Raw genomic sequence first — 21,308 nt, forward strand, 5'->3', positions numbered from 1 at the left:
GAGTTCGGTCTTGAGATAGCGTGAGAGGAAGGAGGAGGGAGATGTAGAAGCAGCGGGAGGAGGAAGGCAGGCAGCATGTTCTCGACACAGACGCCGTATCTGCCCCACTTCCTCTGAGCCTCGCAGTTCCAGCTCAGCACGGCGATGGCAGAGGTTTCACCCCAGGACCTGACATAACCCGGGGCAAAGAGAGGGGCCTGCGTGTCTTTAAAACCAATATGCCTTCGCAGCACAACACCAGGAGGTGGAGAGCAAGGCAGAAACACTAGATGGCAAGCTTTCTGTCTTCATATGAGGCACATTAATCCTCACAGTGGCTCCCATCTTTATTCATTCATCGGCCTGTGGTGTCCACTCAATCAGTCAGTTAAAGGCTGGCCCGACGGAGCGAGCCCTGCGCACACACACACACACACACACACACACACACACACACACACACACACACAGGGAGCAAAGAGGGGAGGGAGTGGAGGGGAGGTTGTACTCCAAACCATATAGCCGCCTAAGCAGACACTGCAGCACAGAGATACAAACAGAGCGGGTTGGGGAGGAAGAGGAGGAAATGTGAGGGGGCTCTTTTAAATAATGAGGCAAAAAGGGGGGAGGAGAAAGAAAGGGGAGAGGGGAGGGGGGGGTGAGACAACTGGAGGTGAAAAGAGAGCAGCCTTGTATGAAGAGTGAGAGGGGTTCAAAGTAAAAGGAGGGCGAGAACCGTCAATATCAGGAGCGAGTTGATAGGGAGAGATCCAGGACGACGACAACACCTCCACAGACTACTGAGGTATGTGTGTGTGTGTGTGTGAGAGAGGGAGGGAGGGAGTGTGTGAGAGTTAGAGAGAGGGAGGGATATCCACTGCACTGTTGTGTGACTGGAAATTTAATAGAGAGAGAGAGAAAGGGAGGGAGGGAGGCAGGAAGGCAGCAGGGGAGGGAGGGGAGAGGAAGGAGCGACGCAATGCAAAAGCAGCGAGCGGGAGACGATGTTGTTGGAATTACAGAGGAGAGGGATGGACTGGGAAAGGGGGGGGGGGGGGGGGGGGGGGCACTGCTGGACCCTCACTGCAGAGTGTGTGGGGGGGGTCAAGTGGGTGGGAACAAAGTGCATAAAGTGAAAGAGGCCGTGCAGAGCGAGCGGGGAGGAACAGGTTGGCCACCCTGTTGCTGCATCCAGACTTAAAATGTCATGGTCAGTCGTTCCCTTGTTCCCCGTCTACATCAGGCTTCTGTGTGTGTGTGTGTGTGTGTGTGTTTGTGTTTGTGTGTGTGAGCAGGGCTGTGTGGGAGACACGTGTGTGAGGAGTGTGTGCGTGCAAACACGTGCCCGTGTGTGATGGAGAGCCGGCGTCGAGGTGCAAAGGATGTGAGAAAGAGCGATCCTCTGAGTCTCGATATAGAACGTTATCAATCCAGCACTAATCACCCGTCTGAACCCCCCCACCCCCCCAAAACCCCTCCCCCTACAACACACACACACTCCACCTCCCTCCTTCTTCCCTCCTGCTCTCTGACGGACACTCCACCACCCACCCACCCCACTCTCCACGCCTCGCACACATGTTGATACCCTGAGGTGGTGATTGACTACTCCCCCCTGATCAGACCTGTAACCTTAACCTGACCTTCAGCCTCCACCTCGCCCCCCCCCCCTTTAATCAAGCCCCCTCCCTCCCCTCTTCTTCCCAGGAGAGTCTCTGCTAAACTGCTCTCACTTCAGATCAATAACAGAAATTCTCACATTCATTAAAGAACAATTTCACTTCCTGTACAACACACAATCTCTCCTTTGGCTCCTCCCCCTCCATCTCGGCATGTCAATCAATACACACCTGTACATGTTCTGTATAATAATCACTACATATATACATATATATATATATATATATATATATATATATGTACCGTATGTATGATGATGTGAGCTACTATGGCGGGCACATCCAATGATGCAGTCGGTGCTGTGCAGGTGGGGCTCCATCAGCTCTGTGTGCTTGAGTGTTGCCAAGGGAACCGGCCAAGCAGCAAATGTTCCCTGTAACAAGCTGTAAACATCACCATCATCATATTATAGAGATTATATGACCATATGTGGACACAGGCGTGTGTGAGGCTCTCTGGACTGAAAGTCAATTAAAAATAAAATTATATTTTTGTTTTCTGTTTCATTTAAAAGCAAAATAAGACAGAAAATATGATCAAATTGACACCTGAATGCATCATTCTGCCCCGTAAAGGAGAGGTGTGTGTGCGCGCGTAACAATTCAGATTAAACTATATTGGACGCATTTGTTTATAATGTCATCTAATTTTGGCTTATTAATATTTAAGCCTGTGCCATGAGCTGTCTGGCTCCTGTGTGCAGCGTGCATGATGCGTCTGCAGATTGCAACAGCGTCATTCTTCATGTTTAGCATAGAAAAATAAGAAAATAAACAGCGAGCACGAAAATAAAGTTCCATATTTAATGTCCCAGCAGCAGCAGCAGTGTAACGTCCCATCGCCGTCGCCCAGTGCGTGGTTACATCCACCTGAAGATTTCTGAGACAATTCTTATTACCAGCGGTGGCAGCGCAGCACTTGGAAAGGGTGAATCAATCTGAGAGAGAGAGAGAGAGAGAGAGAGAGAGAGAGAGAGAGAGAGAGAGAGAGAGAGAGAGAGAGAGAGAGAGAGGGGGGGGGGGAACAGTGAGGGAGACAGAGGAGAGAGAGAGAGAGAGAGGGAGGGAGAGGAGGAGAGGAAGAAGACAGCGTCGGCGGCGGCTCTGCAGTGGAATACGCTCTTATTTGAGAGGAAGGTGAGAGCTCTCGGAGTACCCGACCAGCGCGTGCGGAGCAAAGACAGGACTTTAAACGCAGCATCATGAGCTAAAGGTGAGTCCATCGATGACATTCACTCATGTCATTCTGTTGTTTGTCTGCTGTGTGTGTGTTTGTTTATGTGTGCGTGTGTTTGCGCGCGTGCCCGGACAGTTTGTGCATTCGTGCTCCAAGCGCAACAAACTACTAATGCGCTTTGATGGAAATCCGCATTCATGCCCTGATATCATGTGTGAACTGTCCTCGCGCGTGTAATCCGGTATCGGCCTCCCCCTCGCTGACTGCATGGGTCTGATATCCAGGAATTACATGTATGTATGACGAGACTGTGTGTGTGTGTGCGTGTGTGTGTGTGGTGGTGGTGGTGGTGGTGGGGGGGGGGATGAATTGGAATAAATTGATTTGCATGATCTGATATGGCGCAAATGCACAATTCAAACTTTCCCTACATTCCTGCAGTGCTTTTTGTTTACAACTTGTTTGTTTGTCAATAAAAAATGAATGTAACCTTGGCGATAAGAGGAGCATCGACTGTAGCACAAGCTGTTGACAGGGCTTACTGTTTGATCCGGTTAACACACAGCTTTCACTCAAATATACTCAATGAAACCTCCTTAATCTGACCAGTTAACAAGGTTAATGTGTGTGTTGGGGTTCACTTACCCCCCATTTGGCCCCCAGCTGATGACCCCAGATTTGGGGGAGGAGGGGGGAATGCGCAGGCACCTTGCGGCTTATGCGCGGTGGGTTAAGCTCTGAGTCAGAGCCTGGGGGCCCCTCCGGCTGAGAACAAGGAGCAGATAGATTAGGACTGATGAATGAAGATCTACTGCCTCTATCTGCAACACAATGATACGGTTATGAGAGGATTTAAATGCTAATGTGCAGTGTTTCAGAGAAATCCGAATGGGGCTGGGACTGGCGGGACGAGATTGCTGGCAGCGTGTGTGTGAGCCGTGGACCAGCTGGATGATCTCCGGAGTTTTATGATAGAGAGAATAAGTTATTAATGGGGTGTTGGAAGGTGAAGTGGGGCACTGGGGCAAGATTAGACAAGAGAGGGGTTGGAGGGGAGGAGTGTTGGAGCTATGTGTAGCCGATGGGCTCAAACAAGGGGGGATGTGGGGGTATGGCAACCTCCAACACTTGCGAGTCTTTGCAGATTTGTACGAGAGGAAGGAAGAGGAAATTCTGTTAAAGATGGCTGGTGTCTCTTAAAATGTTTGCAATAACTACAGGCTCTGTTTTGCAGCCCCCACTCTAATGCATGCACCTGTACACTTCTACACTATCGTAGCTCAACCGTCAAGCAATGGCCGTGACACACACCATTTGCGAGCCGTGTTTCACAGCGTATTTTCTGTAGATTCAAAACCGGCCTGCAGACGGGAAGAAGGTGAAGAAGAATTTAGTGCTGGGAGGCAGAAGATGGCTGGTTTCACCTAAAATGTTTATTCCCCCACAGGCCGATTAAGCACTTCTGTTGTCGCTGCCTCCATTTATGTCCTGCGATATTTATTCATGCACCTGTTTAATGCTTCTTACAGCACCTGTAAACTTCTACATAATCGTAGTCCAACTGTCAGGCAACGGCCATGACACGTACCATTACGTGTCGAGCAATGGCGGTGACACATCTGAGACAGGCCTGCAGACAAGAAGCAAATGAAAGGAAACTCTGGAGGAGTGCTGGGAGGGATTTTTGTTTAAGATGGCGAGTGTCGTTTAAATTTTTTGTTACCCCCACAGGCCGATTAAGCACTCCTGTTTTGCCGCCTGACTTTTACGTCCTGTAATATTTATTCATGCACCTGTATTCGATTTAATGCTTGCAACAGTAGCTCAATCGTCAAGCAATGACCATGACACATACCATTTATGAGCCGCCTTTCACAGCATTTTCTTTCCATTACATCCAAAATAGGCCTGCAGACGTAAAACTTTAAGAGGATTGTAAGTTTTTACGCGTCCCGTAAAAGCATGTATGTTCTCCAATCGTATTGTGGGCTTTATGTCCAAAAGTGGAGGAAGCGAGGCTTCTCTCCCGGGTGATCATGAACTGTGTACAACAACAGCACCAGTCATTGCACGGCCCCTGCTTCATGAGACGCTTGTCGCATGATATCACAGTTAAAGGGAAGGTCCTCCAGCTGAGGGCAGCGCTTCAAAATATCAAGACGTCTCGCTGCTGCAAATGCGAGGCTGAAATGTCATCGGAATTTGTTTGTCTTGAACTTTGTCGCTGCCCTTCTTCTGCTCCCCCAACCAAAGAGTTATCTAAACCACTTCAAAGTGGTCCAGGTTATTTAAAGGTAGCCATTTATGAGAAAGTGGCCTCTGAAGAAAGTCGTCCATGATGTGGTTTCATTGAGAGGGGATGTGGACTCCTACAAGTCTTATTCTTTGGAATTTGGCAGCAGAAAATTTCAGGGACAATCTGGTTTAGTCGTGGAAGTAGGGCGCATCTACTGCACAACTTAGGCCAAATCTTTTAAAAGGCCAGTTCGCCAATTTTCAACCTCAGTGCTATCATGCTATTATGGGGAACTAATGCCATTATGTTTGAAAAAAATGTCACTCTGTGCCTTTGAAGGACGCTATCTGCTTCTCCAATGGGCCCTGGAAAACCTCCGCCAGATGACGTTAAACACGTCATCTGACGGAGGCCAGGGAGCTCGCTAAACTACACTTCCTCAATCTAGGATGCCCGCCTCCGATGTCATGTCTTGTTCAAAATCAGCAGGTTTGAAATGTAGACTGCAAAACCAAAGGTTTTTTAGACGATCCTATATTCTGTACCGCTCTGAGCCATTGCCTGCAGTGAAACGGTCGTATTTCACTCCAGCGTCTCTCACAATGCACCCTGGGTGTTGTAGGAATGTAGAATGGGCTAAACCACGAGCTGTTTGTACAACTTTCTCCACAGCTATGGCGCCAATTTCAATTATCATTGCTTCTAGCGATTATAGAGAACACCAGCTTTGACTGACAGTGGATTTTTCCAGGGGCGAACTGCTCCTTTAAGTCCTGAAGGATCAAAGCCAGAAAACCTCTTGACCCAATAAGCATGTTATTAAAATTGAACAATGTCGGCATTCACCTGGAAAGGTTAACACGGATTAGCTAATGGGATGCAGGTGGAATGTTTTATTCAGCTGATTTCCTCTTCAAGAATCTGCACCTGTAACAAGCTCCACACTCAGGCTGTTCCTCTGGTGGTGGTCTTACACTCTACCAATGTGGGCGACCAAGGGAAAGACATTTCCCGAAAGGAAGCTGAAATCATCCAGCATCCTTTTTACGATTAATAGAGCTGATCCACTTTTTATTTCTGAGCAGTAGACGACAAAACCAAGAATGAAACTCTGAACGTTCTCAGCAATCCCAGCTTGTGGTCATCTTACTAATCTAGACTGTCAGCCGTTGATTCTAACACTTGCACACATGTCCCACAAAACGGAGCGCTTCCTCCTTCCTGTGTCGCAAATTAAGCGCCGGCTGAGCGGTTTCAGTCATTTGAGGAATCAGGCCAGACTGCTCTTTAATTTCTGAGGCACACCACTTATGCATGGCTGATGAGCTTGATGAAAACAAGCAAGCAGGTTAACAGGGACATGGTAAATTACACCTGCACACCTGGCCTAGAGGGAAGGTGTGACTTTGAGATAATGCTCAGTTTCCCCTCCCATTGCTCTGACACTGCTGGAACTGTGGAGCCATTGTGAATTATTTCCAGAGGAGACGAGGAGAAGGCTTGGCTGATACTTCCAAAAACACAAACACAAGAGGTGGGAGAGGAGTTGGGAATTTAAATGATCCACTCGCCCCTCAAATGTTGCCCAATGTCACCGCTTTTTGCATCTCTCAAATGAAGACCAGGATGCTTTCTATCTGGTTTGCCTTTCCCCGTCCCCTTACTGTACCTAAGAGGACAAAGGAGTGCATTAATTCTGAGGGACGTCTCTGCTGCTATATTAGAATGCAAGGAGAGTAACTGTTGCCCTAAATTTGGTGTCTGTGCGAATGTGTGTTTGTGCGCACACACTCATTTCTGTGCGTGGCAGAGAGAGCAAGACAGGGACGGACATTATGGATGACAGTAAAACGGCTCTAATCAGGGCAAGCTGGTCGCTGATCTCTTCATAGGGCAAGGGTGTCATTGATTGATTGCTGCACGACTTGCTGATGTACACAGGTTGAAGGGTGAAGGGAGAGTCGCAGATCAGCCAAGAGAGGCCGAGGATTGTGGGAACAACCTCCGGCTGTCTCTTAATAATGCAGCAAGAAGAGCCCCCCCCCCCTCGTATCACACATGTCCATTTACTCGCGCTGGGACGGATCCAGACGGCGCAGATCTGAGATTTGTGCATGAAATGGCGCAATTTGACTCTCTGTAACCAGGGAGGGCCGGGAGAGCGTGAGCACTGACCCGTCCACAGTAGAAATGCTAAGCTGCCTATGATGGCGAGGTGGATATAATTAGCCCTGATTGGTTTGATTGAGTGCCCCGTCTAGGCCTGGGTGTTGGCCCTTCGGGGATCATGATGACTGTCCGGGCATTAATTATTGAATAATAGTTGGAGGAATGGCAATGGTTAATGATACAAAATGAATGCTATAATCCATTGAAGTGACATAATTAGAAATGTCCAGATTTCCCCTCGAGGAATATATTCTCATCATGACCTAAAGTGGAGAGGGATGCCTGAAAAATGGACAGAGGCGATTCCTTCCTCATGAGTGCGCCGTGGGAGGGCCGTCTGGCGGTGCTTGGCCAAATATTCAATCACGTGGTGGTAAAGACGATCGAAAGAAGCGAGTCATCGCGCTAAGACACGGTTCAGTTTGTGCTGTTTCAAATGAGCTGGCCGGAGAGAGCGGTCAGCCCTGCGTGTCTCATATTGAGTTTGGCAAAGAGGAGCGATATTATCTTCTCCTGGTTAGATTAAGTATTAGTAAATGTGATTGGGTAATGAAGGCGGTCAGGCCCCAGTGACCACAGCGCTTTGCAGCGACTGCCGGCTTGGCTGCATCCAGGCACTGAGTCTTGAGGGAGTTTGTTTCGGGTCAGTGACGGCATAAGAGCTCAATACAGCATTGCAGAGTCAGGCTGGGGCCTTTCCTCTGTCTGCCTGGCTGACTGGCTGCCGAGCTGGAGGCACAACTGTAGTGGCATACTGATGCTGCTGCTGCTGCTGCTGCTGCTGGTGATGATGATGACAGTGTAAATATTGATGATCCTGATGCAAAGAAACAGAAGCAGTAAACATAGATTTATAACCCTGATGACCAGAGTGTGATGCTTAACAGTTTGTTGTTGTTTCGCTCCTCGTGATTCAAGCCTGAGACAGACAGGTTTCACTTCAGTCGCCTGGAGAGAAGCGTGGGCGCGCTGTCGCACGAGATGACACGTAATCAAACGTCCTTTTTTGGATCTGGTTTGGAGGTTGTCGTATTTTTAGGGGGCAGCGCTGATGTCACGGCGAGATGGTGACTCCAGAAGAGGGCGATGAGACGTGCCAGCAGTGGTCCCTGGAGGCCGCCGCAGCCACAGAGGAGGTAGTTAGTGAAGCTACGAGTCATTGCTGTGATGAATCACGTATTGGGTTTTTACGGTTAGGACGATTACTCTCGGTGCCATCGCGTGAACCTGTACATGCCTTCCATGTTTGCTCTCCCACTCCCCAGACTCTCCGCGATATCTATAGAGTGTTGACTCAGTTGTACTCGTTTATTTATATATTTTGCCCCTCTTGCACTTTTCTCCTGTGGTAGCTTTGGATTGGGTGGCGCAGCGAACAGGCTCAAATTTCCTTGTGTGGACAATTGAAACACATGCTGTCGATTGAAATGGATACAATGCCAAACGTAAAGTCCTCACTTGTTCTTTTCTTGTTCCGATAGAGAAAGTTGGAGGCCTATTTCAAGTATTCAAAGCCAGTTTTCCTCTCAGTTGTGTACCTGTGGTGACCTGAGTCTAATAATAAATCAATCTGACCTGCAGATATCAATTGTTTTGTCAGTTATCAGTCACTGCCTCCCTCACAAACGTTGTCATTCGGAAGTTTTGCTCGACGACATCAGATTAGATTCAGGGACTTCTCCATCACTCTGCAGGGTTTACTGAACCGACGCCCCGCTCCGAGAGCTTCAGAGCAGGGCCGCGGACGCCCCGAGCCCCCGCCGACGTGACGGAGACACGCAAGATGGTGAGTGGTTACTATGGCAGGTTACTATGGCAACCTCAGGTCTCTGTGAGAGCTTCCATTTCGCACAGCGTGGGAGAGAGGGAGCGAGAGAGAGGAGAGAGAGAGAGAGATGGGTGGAGAGAAGAACCCGCAGAGAGGAGAAGGGTGGAGAAATCGGCAGAGGAGGTGAGGTGTGGAAATAAACATGCTTAAGGTGTAGGGAAGGAAAGAAGGGGCAAAGAAGGAGAGGACGCTGGGGGGGAGGTGGTGTGAAGGAGACAAAGTGATGGAGAGGTGTGAGTGATGGGGTGAGACTGAGGTGTGAGAGGGGCAGATCGAAGGGCAGGAAAGGCGATCACGTGACCCGCTAGACCAGATCTGCATCCGCTCGCACGCTGGAACATTTCAGCGCTGCTTTGTACTCATCCTGGTGCTGCACGGTGTGTTTCCTCTCTTTATCTCTCCTTTTCGTCTCCTTTCTCTCCCTCACCTCTCCGGTTTAGTTGGCACGGCGCTCGGCTGCAAGACATTGTGTCAGTCTTGGTGACTGGTCTCCATGGACACGTCCATCAGTCAGTCCGTGTCAGTTGTTTCTTGGGCAAAGTCTTATCGTGTTTGTCAGTGTGAGTGTTTATCTGTCTGTGTATTAGTCAGTGTGTCACTCATAGGGAAGGCAGGGGCGAGGCCTGAATGGATGGAGGCCAAGAGAGCGGTGCTTATCAGGCAGGCATGAACACACGTTTGTTTGTTTGTTTGTTTGTAGAAAAACTGGCGTTTAGCACATTAAACTGTAAGGTCTGGTGTACGTACAGTCATGCAGGTGGAGATGCATACACAGATTTAAACACGGTCACTGTTGCTCCACATGTTGCACCACATCGTCTCAATGTTTATTTCCCTAATGAAACACTGAGCCCTATAAAAATCTGCTGCTAATGCTGCACAGATGCTTTTTCCTCTGCATAGCTTTGTGTTATCTTGTCCTTTCAGTGCAAGATGTCACAATGTGCAGCAATATGACACGGCCCCGACATTATGATACTGATTCATCACAATGCCATAACACTTTTTATTAATTTCTCATTCTGTACTGTAGCAAGTCAGACTTAATATGATATTGTATTTCAATAATACATTTTATATATATTTTTTTAGTGGTTTCTTTCTGGATTTCGATGTTTTATTTTCCAAGTTGGAAGGGAAAAAAAGTCCTAGCACACTCTGTGGAGGGCGTGGATATGTTCAGCTACATCTAGTGTTGGAAATTTACCGTTAGCTCTTCACCAAATCAAGTTCTTAGACGTCCCTTTGGTCTAGTCCAGACTTAATGTACCTCAACACAAGCTGCCTTAAATTGGCTGTTTACCTACTGGAGTTCTGTATTACAAGCTGCGCAAAGCTAACAAAAGCAGCACCAGCCGGTTAAGCTGACTGCCATGCTAGCAGTAAAAACACAGAGAGGTATCTCTTAGCGCTATGCTAGTAGTTGCTGTTTAGTGACAACACAGTAGAAGTATAACAGACATTACTCACCGCTGACTGCAGAGAGTTCTAGAAAGAATACCCTGAGATGAATTTTGAGCGCTCACTTCTGTTTGCTAACGTGCTGATTAGCTAGCGCAGAGTGAGAGGTGAGAGGAGGTCATGTGACCAAACCAGGATATCAGAAGTGACTTTTGATTGGCTAGTTTTTTAACCTGGTTTACTTGAGTTTTTTTGTTTCTTCTCTGTCTCTTACTTTATATAGATGTGTAGTGTGTTGCACTTAAACAGTCTACGCTGTTTAAATATTTCCTACTTTTAATTGTTGCGCGTCTTTACATTTCTTGTTTATGAAGGATATGTATTCACTTTTAAACGACGTCATTTATTGACTTGACTCAACATTCACTTTACAAACTGCACCTGTTTACACCAAAGTGTTGCTATTGCTCTGTGTCTTTGAAACCAACTGATTCCCCCTCCTCTAATTAGAGAATCCATGAGCTGTGTCCCGGTATGTGTATTTGCAGCACGCCAGCCACAAACTCTTTGATACTGTTTCGCAGATATTTACTTAATAATAATGGTGCACACTGTGGGGCTTTGAACCACCTTAGTAATTCAAACTATAAACCCCTCTGCAGTGCACATGGAAAAGTGCATTAAATAAACATGCAGAAGAGGATCAAATCTTTTCAGTGAACGCTCCTCCACAGTCTTGCATGTGACTGCAGCCTAAACTGTAGCTGAATATCAAACCCAGCGCAGCACAAACAATGTGTTTTAGTCCAATATTTGTATTTTCGACGTCTGTGTAGGAGGATTTGTAATTGCTGTAACTGCCCCATATATTCTCTGCGCTGCGAAAACACTCCTCGTGCTTTTCATCACACTGAAATCGGCCACATTGATTTCGGTGTGATGAAAACTCACACTGCTCAAACATGCACAGGTTTTATTGCGCTCCAGACGTAATCCATTATACGGAAGCCCTAAGAGGACATGCATCCATACATTTGATTAACTCCGTTTTCCCACGATAACGAGTGATTTTGTTGTTTTCTCAAAATTTTGACTTTGTTATCTCGAGATAAGAACGCTGGTTGTCCCGTGATAACAAGTGAAATGCAGTTTATACCTTTCAAATATAGAAACAGGCTTAACTTACCTCGTCAGTGAGGGCAATGTCAGCATGGCATGTCCTGGCCTGTAACATCATAGTGACCAGCCTGTTGTATTGTTTTCTAGATCGCCGGAAAATTATCCTGTTATCACGAGAAAACAAGCTTTGTTATCTCGAGATAAAGAGATAAAATCTCGAGAAAACAACCAGAAAATTAGTCGTTACCACGGGAAACCTTAAAAAAAACCTTATTTTTGCTGTTAATGCAGTTTTAACTTACTGTTAAATCCGGAATATAGGACGCAGTCTGTTTTTTCTTTAAATATTCGTTAATAAAAACGTGTATATAAGTAATTTTAACACTATTTCAATTTATTTTCATTTAAAACACATTCAAAACACGCACATCACCATCTGTGTTCACCATGTCGAGTTTGCAATGCTGCTAGCTACAGGTGCTGTAGCTAGCGGTAGCTCGCAGCCAACGGTAAGGTCGATTGTTGTGAGGGTAGCAGCTGCAACGGCGATCATGACGGTGACGACATGTTAGCAACAATCAGTTAGATTTCCTCGTTTAAAACAGCGAGAAAAACACAAAACAACCCCGCTGCATATTGTAAATAGGAGACGTTGTAGCGGCTCGGACCCGGAAACAGTTCAATGCGGAGGTGTGGCGTCACCACTTAACCTGATAGCGCCATCGTCTGGGTAAAATACCGTAACACAGTAACATACCTCTCTCTGCATTTTAGACTAGTATATTGGTCTTAGCGGTATATAGGACGCAGCCCACTTTTTAGATAAAAAAAAATGTATTAAAAGTGCCTCTTATACACCAATTTTACATCTACAAAACAAACTTGATGATGCATTCACATACAGATGAGATGCTCTGAAAATGTGAGGTCTGATAAATAGCTGCCAAACAGTGCTACGTTGAAAGGCAACTTTTGTTTTTGCTTTAAAGTCCAACCCAGGAGAAGCAAATATGAATGTTTTGTTAGATTAACAAGTAACAATGACTTTAAAACATCAATAATCAAAGCAGTGTCAATGAGAGAAAACACTCCTACTACAAACTAAAGCATATTTTTTCTTGCCTTTATCTTTATATCTGTGCACCTGAACGTAACGTGGGAAAAGGCCAGACTAAGTCACTTGAACATAAACTTTAAAGCCACGTGACACATAAACACAAAGTCCTGCAGCTTGTGCTCTCATGTTACAGTAACTTTTTGATCATAAGAGACACACACTGAACGCAGCACGGACTGACCCCATCTGAGAAATGTCACTGAACACACACACAAACAATCACATGGAGTCAGAGTTGGCACGCCAGAGTTTGACCTCTCGAGAGAAATCACACACACACACACACACGCACACACAAACAGACTCCCAATGGTTTTCCTTGAGCCAAAATGAAATAAAATCAAAGCGAGGGCAGCGTCGGAACACAGAAACGCTGAACCAAGTCGTCCTCTCTTAAAACAGCTGGGAGCGACAACCGCTCGGCGCAGGGACACGGGGAAAATGTTTCAGAGCGACCCGGAAAACGTCTGAGAGACATTTTGATTAGCTGCCGGCTCGGCGTGCGGGGACGACTGTATCAACACACTTAACAACCTTGCATAGGGATTAATTGTTCACCGAATCAGAGTCCCGACCACAGGACGGACAGTAATAAGTGGATTTTATTTGAAGTCGAGCGCTGGCGTCGTGAATGTGAAGATGTTAACATTAAAAAGACTTTCATCCCAGCATGTAATGACAAGTGGTGTGAAGCCCCCAGTAAGGGATTTGAGCATGTGGGCTAGGTAATGTAATGTGTGTTAATGGGAGAGCTTTAGCAGGGTGATGAACACAGTGACTTTTAATCTGCAGCCCTCTGCAGGGGGAGGAGGTCCCCGCTCCTGTAGGAGACGTTCTGAATAGATCAGGGCTTCTCTCTGCATCCTGCATCCTAATGAGAGCGGCGCCGCTCGCTTCTTTGGACATCTTGAGTGGGAGGCCGAGGTGGGAGACGGATGCAGAGCAGAGGGGGCTGCGGTACATCCGATTTGTCGAGGATGAGTGGTGATAAAATGTGGAGCGCCGATTGCTCCGGTTTAAGAAAGCTCATCAGGCTGCTTTCTAAAAATAAAGCTCTTATTGTGAAAAGGCTGCAAACTAAACACGTCCTGTCATGAGATCACATTAAGGAGCTTAATAAGTAAACAGGGAGAAAACGAGGAGGAGTTTCAGTCTAATTAATACTTTATCGCACAATCATAAGCTCAATTGACCTTCTGTACATCGAGGAGTACAAAATGACAGATTAGCTGGAGTGCTAACAAGTCATTAAAGGACATCAGACGTGCTTTTACTAAATTATGTTATATTTATCATTTCACTATAATGAAACAAGGTAGAGAAAATAAGTCCCTGTTTTCTGCACTTAATGATGATTTGACTTTAAGGAAACATCGATGAGCGTGTAATCTTCTTGTAATCCATTAGAATGCGATTAAATGCAGGTATTTAAGGGACCTTTAAAGTAAACAGGACTTAAAGAGCTTCTTGGTGCCATAATTTGACATATTTTCCTCTAAGACTTCCTGTTTATATAAGGTTTTATATTCAGAAAAAGCTGATGAATACGATTAAAAAGAAATTCCTTCATATTTCATTTCAGCAGCTGAACAAATTAATATAAAATGTAGAAATTTTCTTGTAGATTCAGTTTTGTTTCAAATTACGCACACTGACATGAGCTTTGTGAAACATGTGTGATGTTTCTGTGTAAATAATCTCCGTCCGGTCAGGAGGAACAAACTGGAATGTCACAATTATACAAAAAATCTTGATTCTGCATAAAGAAGACCCGCTCACTTGTGTGTGTAAATGTGCGCTTTCTACCGAATCTAATTCAAAGAGTTTTTTAAAGATCTCCCGAACAAACAAACAAACACAAATAAACAGGGCTGAAAAACTAGTTTTGAAATAGCAGTATAGTTTGACATACTATAATACCCCAAATAAAAAGATTCTTGTTCTTGAACTCATTTGATCAAATTCAAGACATTTATTGTCTCTCCGGTTACACAAGTACAGCTGTGTGAAACTCTTCTTGGAGGATCCAATTTAAAGGGTTAATATTAGATAAAAGGGACATATGAAATATAATAAAATAAAATATATTAACAAAAAAAAATGCAATAATGAAACTAAATAAAATTATTTTTTTTTTACATTTTTCTAAATGTATACAATGTAGGCAAAATATACACATTTAAGGGTCAGATCACAGTCCTGATTCCGGTCTGTTCTAACACAAAACACGCGTTTAATTATCATCCATACATCCATCCAGCTTATCCTGTTCAGGGTCGCGGGGGGGCTGGAGCCAATCCCAGCTGTCATTGGGCGAGAGGCGGGGTTACACCTGGACTGATCGCTAGTCAATCACAAGGCTGACACACAGAAACAGACAAACCGTTCACGCTCTCATTCGCTATTTAGAATGAACCTAACGAGCATGTCTTTGAAGCCGGAGTACCCGGAGAGAACCCATGCATGCAGGGGGAGAACACAGGCCCCGTGTCCGAACCAGGATTTGAACCAGGAGCCTTCTGGCTGTCAGGTGACTAACCACTGCACCGCCGTACAGCCGCCAGTTGCTAAATGAAAACAAGAAATCCTTACTGCAGTTGTGTAGTTCATCCCCACAGTTGAGCCACGGATCACTAAACAGCACATCTGTAACTGAGTAAGAAAATACATAGAGGACGTTAGACCACCTTTAAATGCTGGCATTACAATCTGTATATATATAAATGTGTGTTCTTACCTATCGTCTTCAGGTATTCTCACTTAAGAATTCAGATAAATCATCTAGAACACAAACAATGAGCATTATCAGCTACAGGCAATTTTAGTGTCACCAGTGAACCCAACAACAAAAGCTAGAAGCTTCCTGGTTAGAGTCCCTGTTCGGACGAAGTGGGCCTTTCTGTGTGGAGTTTGCATGTTCTCCTCGTGCATGCGTGGGTTCCCTCTGGGTTCTCCGGCTTCCTCCCACAGTCCAAAGACGGTTCAATGGTGACTCTTAAAATTGTGAGTGTGAAAGGTTGTATGTGACTGGCCTCTCGCCCAATGGCAGCTGGGATAGACTCCAGCCCCCCCGCGACCCTGAACAGGATAAGCGGTATAGATAATGGATGGATAACAAGTTGTCTTAGTTCCTCTATAATAAATTTACAGAGGTTTAAAAATCAAAAATCTTTTTTCTTTCCTTCTGACGTGTTTTTTTTTACTGCCGTCAGAGGATGACGGCCGTACAAGGTAACAGATTCATGAAGAGTTCTGTGTACTTCATCAGACTGCGTTTCTCCGTGTTGCGTCTCAGGACGCAGATAAACGTAGCTCCGTGTTTTCCGTGTAACGCCGCCTCCCTGCAGGCGCACGTCTCTCCTTCAGGTCCGCCGGCTCGTTTCATCTGTAATAACTTTAAAACCGCATCCACCAACCTCCTCCCATTCCCCAGCTGGTACCCACCACCTAATGATATCAGCAATAAAACACAGATTGAGTCAATAGGTAGGGGGACTTAAATGTGTTTCTTCATAAACCTGCACTTGTGGGGAAATCACTGTGTGCAATATCAGGGAGGGAAGAATCGATAGGAAGTACAATGGTGGTGTTTTCACCTGAATCTGGTGGGGTGCTGGTATAACACACCCCTGGCCTTACATCCCCGTCGAGGGAGGGGGGTGGGCTTATCGACGGGCATCATTGATTCACCTGCGCTAACGTCTAACGTCTCTGAATATTTCAATAACCTGGGGGGCTCCTTCCCCCTCGGAGCCAGACATGAATCAGGTATTACTGAAGCAACACAAAGGACGTTAGTACGCTATTAGTCACACTGCTTACAGTGCGTATGTGTGTGTGTGTGTGTGTGTGTGTGTGTGTGTGTGTGGGCAGGTGACGTCAGGGCTTCATTCACCAGCAAGGCCAACGCTTGTCCAGCTTTTCTTTCACTGCCAGGAGGGGAGGGTGGGCACAAACAGCGCAGGAGACAGAGGGGAGGAAGTGGGCAAAGCACGGGGCTTCCTCTCAGCGACATCCCCCCCTCCCCGCAACGCTCCCCATTTAACGACTCCGCACAACCACCTTCTGTCACAGCCGCCATCATTAAAAAAAGCAAACCCTCTGCGTGACTCTGCAGAAAAAAACAGCGTTTTTTTGTTGTTGCAGTTTTCCATTAAACGAGGCCTTCTGCGTCCCGCTGCAGAATTCCCCCCCTCTTTACATTTCTTAAAAAGCCCCCTGGTCTTTCATCCTCAAGTCAGCTTCTCCTGCCGGTTAGTCCCAGGCTTTAAATGTTTATAAGTGCCTGTGAAGAGGGGAAGCCTAAGTGTGATAGACTACCCTGGGACTGAGACGGGGGGCTGAGTGTGAAGGAAAAAAACGAGGGGAAAAATGAACGCAGTTTGGTAGCAGACTGCAGACGGTCTGGAAGGGATTATAATGGGCTGAATATGTCGAAACTGTCTCCATGGCAGGATTACTACACTATCTGACATGACAAATGAAACGTGTCTTATGATTTAAAATTTAGCATGCACTGTTTTTAGCTTAGGTAGCACGGTTTATATTCAGAGCATAAGTTATTCTGCATGAGCTGCTTTTTTTCCCTGGACGGGACAAACAGGAGATTGCACGCGGAGTGAGTGAGCAGCGCCTGCCAAGAGCAAATTTAGAGCTTGTTTTATGTTGACTAGCAGACACTGAGGGTATCATATTAGCGCTGATTTAGCATACCCTAAATCTACTTCTTATGAGCTGTGTGCTAGCTCAGGAAGGCCGGGAGAAAATAAAAGTTTGAGGCCTCTTTACTTGATTGTGCTGCGCTCCGTCATATTCCCTTCTAATACAAAGCAGCGAGATGAGACTGATTTGGTTCGGCGCTTTGTGTTTCAATGCAGTTCAGTGGAGGGGGGGGGGCCTCTTTGGAAATCTGAATCACTTTAAGAAATGATGATTGAGCCGCTCTGGTATTTAGAGGACATTTGTCTGCCGGACTTTTAAATGATGAGGAATCTGAAAACATCCTCGTCTGCTCGGTGGGCTGTTGAATTTTGCATGCTAACACTTAGCATTCAGTCGTGTGTGAGGACTGAGCTTTGAGGCCTTTCAGTGGTTATTCATAAACGATAAAACTGGAAGCAGCTTTAATTAATATTTTAGATTTACAGTGGGTCACATGACTGCTCGTTGGAGAAACAACAGCTCTTAATGACAAATCCACCCAGATGTCACCTGACTTAGCTTCAAAGCGTCCTCCATTTCCCGGGCCGTGAAGGATCCATTGGGTGAATCCTTCGTGGCCCAACATATCCCGAGATTCATTCCGCACCAATTCAAACGAAACAATGGACTCTTATGCCGCCAGAAAAATAAATGTTTAAATGTAAAAGTTTTTGGTTTCACTCAATCAAATATCTAGAGATACAAATGTTTAAAAAAATGAAAGGGCTCTTCAAACAAATTATCTTTAAAATAATAGGTTAACTTACTCGACGTTACTTATGCTAGCTAGTTAGCCCGCTAGCTACCTGTTGCTAGGCAGAACAGGAGCGGCGTTTGGTGACGCAAGGGTGAGGGCCGTTCAGACAGAATGCATTCTAGCAGCTGGGGGGGCTTTTTTTGTAGTTTTCAATGAGAGGGACGCGTTTTGCGTTGCGTTTTTCCGCTCTGTGTGCCTCGCGTTTTTGAGGAAACGCTCTGAGCACCTTGAGTTGAAAAAACGCAGAAAAGCGCCGACGTCATTGCCGTTTTTTTTGTGATTGTCCAATCGGATGAAAGGAGAGGCGGGCCTTCTGTCAGTTGACAATTTAACGGTTAGGTTAATGACAGCTAATGATTCGGTGGTTGCCTTGACAACAGTAGAAAAAAAAGGCGCCTCACTTTTTACAGCCTGCAAAACGCGCTCTGTCTGATCGGACCCTAAGGGTGTGGAACATCTGGATACGCAAACAGGAACTCCTCCGTAGACCAGACAGTCTCATTTCAGGTTGGCCAAACTGCATTCATTCTCCCCCTTTAGCGCTCTACAAAGGCTATGAATGGAGCATCCTCCATGGACCACCTCCTTCGAAGGATGCAGCCCCTGAATTGGGACACAGCTATAGTACTAAAATAATTCGCAATCTTTATGAATCCTCCCAACATATGCTACCGTTCGCACTCACACCTATGGGCAATTTAGAGTCACCAATTAACCTTACAAGCATGTCTTTGGAGTGTGGGAGAAAGCTGGAGACCCTGGAGGGAACCCAAGCCCTGGCTTTAACATTACGCTACGTATATAATGTGATGCTCACTTTGGCCCAAACACATCTAGCAAACCAGCGTAGGGGAGCTGTACCGCCACCAACCGGACTGGAGTGAAACAAGGGGAGTGCATTTAGCATAGGCAGTGAAATCTTCTCACACCAGTGAAACTAACGACTCTCTTCTAAGACTTGGTTTGACTCAACCACACTGAAGGTCAGTTTAAAAGAACAGATAGTTCCTGAGTGTAACAGTGTATCTTTTGGCTTATTGTTTTGGTTCTCTGACCCCATGGTCAACTGTTTAAGTCCGGTCTCGCTGCTTTCCTGACTTTGTTTTCATGCCGCACTCACAGCACAGGCACAGCAGCAAATGTAAAAAAGAGACAGGTCAGCCCTTTTCACACATGCACTCCTGACAATTTCCAGGAGATTTCATGACAGTCTGCCCCTGGAATTTTCCAGAGTTGCCCTTTGACACGTGTCCCTCTCAAAGGGAGATTTTTCTTGTCGGACAGAGGAAAAAAACACGTTGGTTTTTGTTTGTTTCAACATGCGACGAGCCTCGTTCACACGCGGCTCACCTGCTGCTGGGAAAACGGAAACTTAAATTTAAATCAAAGTTGTGATTTTTGGGCGACTTTGTAAAACTTACAGCTCATGATGAATGTCAAAAGACAAATAGCAGACACATACAGGGAGAGAGAAACAGAAAGAGGCGAGGAAGGACAGGCCGTTGTGTGCAGTTACAGCAGAGGTGAAGGTATGTGGGGAAATGTACCTCAAGAGAAGCAAGGTGAGCAGATTACAGTAGCTTTGTGAACAAACACACTATTAATGGTATTATAGGGTAATGAATTGCAATCCCCTGCCCACTCGCTCCCTTTGAATGTTCCTGACTCTTACCTGCTGCGTTCACATATCAGCTCACCCCGACGTCTTGCAGACATTTTACTTGGAGGCTGTCAGGAGAAAGTCTGGATAAAGTCGGGCTGGAGTTGGTGGAGACCAAAACAGAGTTACAAGACGAGTATATCTTGGTCTTACATACCCTTGGTGGCAGAAACAGGTCTCCTAGTGTCGTAAATACATTCTAACGTGGCTCCACATCTGCTGAGTGTGTAAATAAGCAACTGATAAATACGCTATTAAAACTTAAGGATGATAAGAATCTTTGTTGCTTTCATAGCTGGTTTGCTTTGCTCCCAAATGGCTCAAAAGTCAGTGAGTTCAAGCATCACATTTCCTTCTTTAGGAGAAAGTACTCCTTTAGCATTATATAATGTTAGAAAGATGGACTTACAGTATTTTCAGTGCAAATGTACACATTATTGGAACTGCATCCACAGGTCTGACCATAACTCCGGTGTGTCCGGCAGCTCACTGACGTCCCGTCCCTGGGCCAAAGAAAGATGGAGAGCGACACAGAGTCATTAGGCACATATGCCACAGAGGGCTCTTTTATTTTAGTGTGGTGGAGGGTCGTGATGGTCCCGAGCCCTATCAGTTCGAGCCGTGGACACTAAGGGCCCGATCAGTCAGAATGTGTTTTAGCAGCTGGGGGGGGCTTTTTTGTCATCGTTTTCAATGAGAGGGATGCTTTTTGTGCGCTGCTTTTGTGTAGCAGAGCGCCTCGCATGTTTCCACACTGTGCGCCTCATGTTTTTGAGGAAACGCTCCGAGCACCTCGAGTTGAAAAAACTCAAAGCAGAAAAGCTCCCGATGTCATGGGTGTTTTTTCTGATTGTCCAATCGGATGAAAGGAGAGGCGGGCCTTCTGTTAGTTTACAATATAACGGTTAGGTTAATGACAGCTAATGATTTGGTGGTTGCCTTGACAACAGCAGAAAAAAAGGCGCAGCAAGCTGCTCTTTTTTTTAACTCTAGGCTTCAACAAAAAAGGCAGTGCGGTGCACCTCGCATCTTACAACCGTGTTCTGTCTGATCGAGCCCTAGTGCCTGACGCCGGAGCTGTTGGAGCCGATGCAATGTAAGTGTGCATGCTCCGACCGCGCGTGCATTGATGGGCATTAACATCCTTTTTAAAAAATAAATTTCATGTCATTTTGTCCGTAAAGGTCGTGTCTACGTCACCATCGGCTGGCAAGGTCCAGGGCTGCTTTGAAACAGTAGATGGTGTGTTGAGCCATGAAATGTCGATTTTTATAAATTTGGTAAGAATTGTCAACATTAACACCAGCATTGATGCGTTTCATCACAGTACAGCGATATATAATTTAAATTACAGCTCAAAAAACATCTTTAAGTTACTCTTTAAATTATGTTAAGTGATTTAACCTCTGCAGCCTGCTACCATCTTCACGTTAAAAGAGAGAAAGTAGTTCCTTAAGAAGCAGAACACGTTTTGTCACAATTGCT

At 45.9% G+C, this 21,308-nt stretch overlaps 1 protein-coding gene across 1 annotated transcript in view; it reads left to right on the forward strand.

Annotated features, from left to right (window-relative positions):
• Window positions 1–2,742: 2,742 nt before the first annotated feature.
• Window positions 2,743–21,308, forward strand: part of lrrc4ba (leucine rich repeat containing 4Ba) — a 39,414-nt gene continuing 20,848 nt past the window's right edge. Inside the window, exon 1 of the mRNA XM_069676395.1 lies at window positions 2,743–2,871. The gene's annotated coding sequence lies outside the window, so the exon portion shown is untranslated. The remainder of the gene's footprint in view (window positions 2,872–21,308) is intronic.

Source organism: Semicossyphus pulcher, unplaced genomic scaffold (assembly GCF_022749685.1).
Source record: "Semicossyphus pulcher isolate SPU_LCO1_2020_fin unplaced genomic scaffold, fSemPul1.0.p SCAF_25, whole genome shotgun sequence".
Lineage (NCBI taxonomy): Eukaryota > Metazoa > Chordata > Actinopteri > Labriformes > Labridae > Semicossyphus > Semicossyphus pulcher.